A 6,605-nucleotide genomic window follows, 5' to 3' on the forward strand; every position below is an offset into this window, starting at 1 on the left:
GGTATCCCTGTAGATAATGCACTAATTTTAAGTTAAAGCCCAAATTAAAAGGGCAGAAGTTACATGATGGTTAACCCAATGTGGATGTTAAGAGATTGCTAACAAATTGCTTCTGGTATCCAATGGTCTATAGGGTCCAACCACACATTTGCAAGGCATTTCCAATGAATATTTTTAATATGGTGGGTAATAAGTATGTACATAACAGGCACAACCACCTTCTTTTCAAAAAGATATTAAATTTGTGCAAATTGTCCATGACCTTGATCATTTACAAACATATTGTTCAGTTAAAATATTACACTAAAATGTTGTGCCTGTTGTTTGTTAAATAAATATTTTTAACATATCATGAAGACAATAGATATTCATGTATAAATCCAAATAATTTCCAGTGGTTCACAGACTTTTATTTTAAAATATGTACTTTTCCAGATCTTCAAAAGGCAAATCCACCAACACTTATGAAATACGTGAGTGGAGTGGAGCCTGGTTTGTCATTAGACAGGTGAATACCCAAAACACCAGTTTCTCCATGAAATGAGGCCATTAGATATTGAACAGTTTATTTATTTTTACTCTTTGTTTATGGAAGCTTCAGAGCACTTCAGAGCCTCTCATATCATTCATTTCTTTCCCATGGCCCTGAGAAAGCCCCTGCCATGTTGTCTGGTGCTGATCTTACAGAGTTCATACTGCTCCATTCAGTGAACCACTCAGTGAAGATGCTGAGAGATCAGTCTACTCCACCCGGCAACATTAGCAACACATCAGTGAAAGAAACCTGTGCTGGGTATATCCGATCCCCTAGGGGTTTCAGCTGTATGCTCCAATATCCAGAGCCCATCCCGTTTCTCTGAGCTGGTGCATGGTGGGCCTGTTCTGGCCGCAGCTGCACTCTGGACCGACAGTTGGCTCCTGCAAGGGAGAGACTGGAGCCCACATATTTTTGATGTTTTTGGCATTCTTTTACAACTGCAATAATTCATACCGCTTTCCCCAATGGCTGGCGTAGCTATGTCACTTACAATATTATGATTATTTGTCTGGCTCCATGTATGGCAGACTGCCACAGAAAACCGAGGGCGTATTTTTAGTTGGCTACCGAAGGGCATATTGCCAATGTATAACACAGTCACTGGATTGGTTGTGCAAATGTGAACGGGCACATATATACACTCTGTTCACTGGGTAAATAAAAACAGCTAAGCATTGGTGTTTGTAAATATATATATTTGGGACATTTAGCTTTCTGTTATATTTTTTACAACCAAACACTTGGATCCAAATAGACAGATAACATTTTCTAGAGATTTAGGATTTAGGATTCCTGTCATAGTGTTTTAAAATTTTTAAAAAGCCCTAGATCAGACTTCTTAGTGTCACCCCCCCTCCCCAACACACACACACACACACACACACACACACACACACACACACACACAAACACACACACACACACAAAAGTCACGCCTGCAGCGTGTAGGGGGGTTCACTCTTGTTTGTAGCCACACCCCCATGATGGCACGCACCTGGACGGGGTTTAATGTTTAGTGTTTGTCAGTCTAAACCCCCGTCAGTGAGGGTCTCACTGTTGGTCATTGTTTGTTAGCGTCTGAGTTGAATGTTAGTATCCATGTTTGTGTAGCCATTGTTATTGTTTGTCTAGCCTATGTTAATGTTACCATCTTTATCGGTAGGGTTAATTGTGTTTATGTTCACTGTTAATGTTACGTTTGAGTGCCACCATTGTCTTTTACGTTCGAAGTCATTAAATGTTTCACAAAGTCGAGGAAGTCCTGTTCCCTGTGGCACTCGGGCAATCGTTACACTTAGTATTAGAATCTGCAAAAAATATGGTCTCAGAGATAGGAGTCTACTATCTTCAATAGCAAGGACACTCTGCATTTTGCAACGTATAACAACATATAACTTCTATAACAACAATATAACTTTTGTGGATGTACGTACAAACTTTATTACTCACATTACCTGACTTTAGGCACTTGTTTGTTCTCTTTGTGCCATTTTAGACATACCATATTATAAAACTGCAAACCTTTCCATATGCATTTTATGAGTAAACGTGATGTCTTTCTGTTATCTTATTAGCATTTTGGGCATTAAAAGGCAGATGGTAATGTACTGTTTCTCAGTATTACCTGTAACATGATTTATTTTCTATTAATTTTTTTTAGCTAGAGTTAAGCTTAACTGAAACATATGGCAACAGTACAGATAGGGGTCCCCCTGCCACTTTTTTTGGAACTGTTGTACATCTCTGTGTTTTAAGGCTTTTTGGTATGTTTGTATGCTAGTAGTAATATACAAAATAAGTAATTTTGGGAGAGAGGACATGTGATTCATAGTCAATATTGCATCATTACAGTCATTACAGCTTTTTATTAACTGCAAATGTTTTAGGAGTACTCTATATACAGCCTGCAGAAATTCATGTCTTACAATGATTTTGTGCTTATATGAGGGACTTTAAAATGCAAACATGACTTCAATGTACACACGTATGGAGAGTTTTAGAGTATTGAATGAATGCAAGCACGATGTTGATGAATTCAGTTCCATGTGGTGCTGAGGTCACTTGGAGGTTGTGCAATGTAATAACTGCATTCCCTCTATTGTTTTTTAACAAAGACACACAGCCAGGAGGAGGTGTTGCCTGGCAACAAATGATAGTTGCATAGTTTCTGTTTTTAGAAATGCACTAAGAACACAAAAATTACATTTATATAACCTTTGTTCATGTTCTCAATTGTTCTTCAGGTTTACTAATTATTTGTATGGAAATGAAGAACACAATGTGCCAAAATCAATTATATACCCTTGACACTTTAACAGGAATACTACACTAATCCCAGAGGTGCTCTATTGGATTCATATCTGGTTGTCTGGGGCGGCCACTGTCATACAGGCGAGTGTTCCTTGACAGAGCCTAATGTTTGCCAAAAACATTTCCCATATAATTATACCACTAGCAGTAGTTGGGTGGGTCCATGTATTCATGCTGTTCACATCAAATTTTGACCTTAACATCTACATGACACAGCAGAATTCTGTTTGAATTCAGTTTTTTTTTATCTTGTCAGTTTTAATCAATAGTTGTATTTATCTATGTAGAAACTCTTTCATGTTCACTTTTGCTCCATATCTATTTTGTTGGGTGCTGTACTAGCTATTTGTGTATTATCTATGTGGTGGATATTAGTGTTCTTATTAGTTTTGTTATTAGTGCCTTGATCAAGAAACACACAAAGTCTTAGTGATGTTAGAGAGCATGCATTTATTCAGCATAAACCATCTCTTGGAAGGCATTTTGGACATACATTTTAAAGGCCCTTTCATGTGTGTTGTCACCCTTCATTGGTCATCAGAGACAAGACTTAACCAGTTGCTCATAAAAAGAGACATACTATACTACATTTCTGCCCAGTTACAAACAGGTGAGTTGCTGCTTCCTTCAGGGCATATCAATCCTTGCATTATCTCTGTTGCAGTACAGTGAAGGTCAGGTAGACCCTTGCAAAGGCTTGAACATTTACATTTACCTTTTAACCAAAGCGACTTATGATTATGACTAAATATAATTCAGGCAATTGAGGGTTAAAGACCTTGTCAGGGGCCCAACAGTGGCAACTTGGTGGGGCTACCTTCTGAATACTAGTCAGGTACCTTAACCACCGAGCTAAAGCTCTCTCACATGAGAGCAAGGCCCATAATACATTAATAAAATAATAAATGAATGAAATATAAAAATATCAATACCACACATAGCTTAGTGGTGGTGCTTTACCCAGATATGGGTGAAGCATCAAATAAATTTTGCTCACTTATATGTTATGTGTTTGAGTCCTGTCATTTTGTCACTTATGTGTTTCTTGTCCAGTTTTAGTGAGCGCTTGTCTACTGTGGCTTCAGACTCCTGTTTGTTGCTGTAAATAATGATTGAAAAGAATGGTTGCTTCAGGTAATGTGGCCTACTGGTTAGCTTGACCCCATCAGCCCATTCTGCTGTGACTTCTGTCAATAACTCCCCAAACTGCCACTCACTGGCACTGGAAGCCACGTCACTGTCAGTAACTCAGATCACATTTTCCCAATTATTATGTTTGATTTGAGCACTAACTACACTTCTTAATACACATCTGAATGACTTTATGCAATGCACTACTACTACATGATTGGCTATTGTAGTAGTACATGTAGGTGCACAGGTATTCCATGGCCAACTAGTGTATATGCACAGTTGGAGACTACTGGCAGTCTGTGGTCAAGCATAGGTTGTATGCTGATATTCTAGGTTTTTATTAAGAGTCAATTTCTTGCCAGAGGGCTGCTTTTGGCTTGGTGGCTCCCCCTAACCTCAGGGCCATGGGAAAGAAATGAATGACATGAGTGTAAAAATTCCAGCTCCAATAAGGTGGTTGAAAATGTTATGGCACCCAAATAATAAAAGCTAATCCTTTTGACATAAATTCACCACTGATAATATGTTAGAGGGCACCTAACAAATTGTGTATGGTATCAGATAGACTATACTCTGTAGTTGTACACTTACTAAGTGTAACTATAAGGAGGTGATTCTAATTAAATGGTCAGTGAGTGCACATCTAAAATGCCCCATGAAGCAGCCATTAGCTCAACTTCAGATCAATGATGGAAACACTCCATTATAAATAATGAATCATTGATTGGTTGTTTTGTATCCACTGGAAGATAAGGATCGGGTTCAAGCTCAGGTAACTGATAAAACACACAGTCAGCTGAAATAGCTAAATTTATTACCTTTGGCTGACAGATGGACTTCCACTGTTAACATAAGCTTGTTTTTTTTTTTTTTCCCTGAATTACACCTTTGTTATACCTGCTGAGATTTCTATAAATTCTTAGGGCTATTGAGAGGCTGACAATCATCTTTCATAAAATGTGGGTAAGAGACAGTGTAGTAAAGAAATAAAGTCCACTCCTAGTGACAGACCAGTTAGAAAAATGGTTATCTCAGGTACTTAATGTGTAAAAAGTAGGCTTGCCTATGATTTATGCTTGCGTTGCTTCCATTTTCAAACAGGTGCTTAGCATTCATTCATTCACTGATCACATTTAAAGAAGACTAGGTTACAAAATACATGCACACTTCTTTGTGAGCTGGCCTGTGATGTTAGTGTAATGTTCATATAAGCAAAAATTACAATTTGGAATTTTTTGAAGCTACTTCCATTTACTGTAAAGGAATATCTCAGCATTCACTGTAATTGAAATATGATTTTAAATTATTGTACGGAGAGTATCGCCGATAGAGCAGTGTCACAGTCTCATATTTTTACAGTAATATTCAAGCAACTATTGTCTATTAAGTCAGTTTTAAAGCAGAATTGCAGAGGATTCTCTTGTTAAAATTTAAGAAGTTACTTGTAAACTGCAAATATTATGACAACTTGTGACATGCATAACACCCTATGTAGAGACTATGTTCATTAGATATTTCAGTCTACATTTTCAAGTCACCTTAACAAGCTTCCCTACCAGTCCCACAAAATAGTCCTGGTGAAAAAGGTCTTGCATAAAATTATGGAGAGCAAAACTGTGAGTGTATAGAAGAAATGTGCTTTCTCACTGTCACAAGTGTGCAGAGAAATACAATTATCCACCACTTCATGAATGCATTAAATGAACTGATTTACTTGGTGATGTTTTTTTGAGTACTAACCGTCATATGAATGTAAATTTATTGCAATCAGTTTTCCATTGGATTTCCATTGTCTTTTGTTCCAAATCTACTGCCATGGGAGATGACAAGGTGGCAGCACTGACAACAAACAAGACTTGCCCATGTTTAACTGTCAGATGCATCTTTGTGCTCAGTACAAGCAATAACATCTGAAAGGAAAAAAGTTATTACATGTTCCAAATTACCATGGTAAGTTAACAATACTGTGTTATTACTTTAAATAGGACAGTCCCAACCATTCCACCTGCCTAGCTAGTGTGACCTTTATGACTTACAATGCAAACAATGTGCTCTGCACTTGAGGCAGGTTTATGACGTTGTGTCAGGGGCTCTGTAAACCAGCCAAGAAAGCCTCCATTCTGGCTCAAAGTAAGTTTCTTGCAGCCACTATTTCATGGCTCTTCCCCTGCTTTCAATATGTATTTATTTCAAATCCTTCTGGATGCTCTGTAGGGATGGCTGTTTTTTCTCAATCTCACAGAGAAAGTCAGTCAGAGAGCAAGGCAGAGAGAGTTGGAGAGTGAGAGAGACAGAAAGGGGTGAGAGCACAGAAGTGTTTGTCACCCCCCACCAGCACCACCACCATCCATAGCTCCTCCTAAACTTCTCCATCCAAATACCACAGCGCTCAGAGCTGTTCAATCAGGACAATTTCTACTGCAGTTTTCTCCAGGATGTGCAACCTTTCATGGCTCCTTATCGTCACACCAGAAGAGATATGATGCTAAGCAGTCTGTGGTGTCTGCTGAAGGTAACTGTGCCGGGACAGCATGCTTAAGGTTGTGGTGTGCATGTCGCGATGGCTGAAACACAGGCTTCAAATGGGGCCTGGCAAACAGTGCGTGCATGTGAAGCAGTGCAT

Source organism: Electrophorus electricus, chromosome 13 (genome assembly GCF_041902795.1).
Source record: "Electrophorus electricus isolate QZ-2024a chromosome 13, ASM4190279v1, whole genome shotgun sequence".
NCBI lineage: Eukaryota > Metazoa > Chordata > Actinopteri > Gymnotiformes > Gymnotidae > Electrophorus > Electrophorus electricus.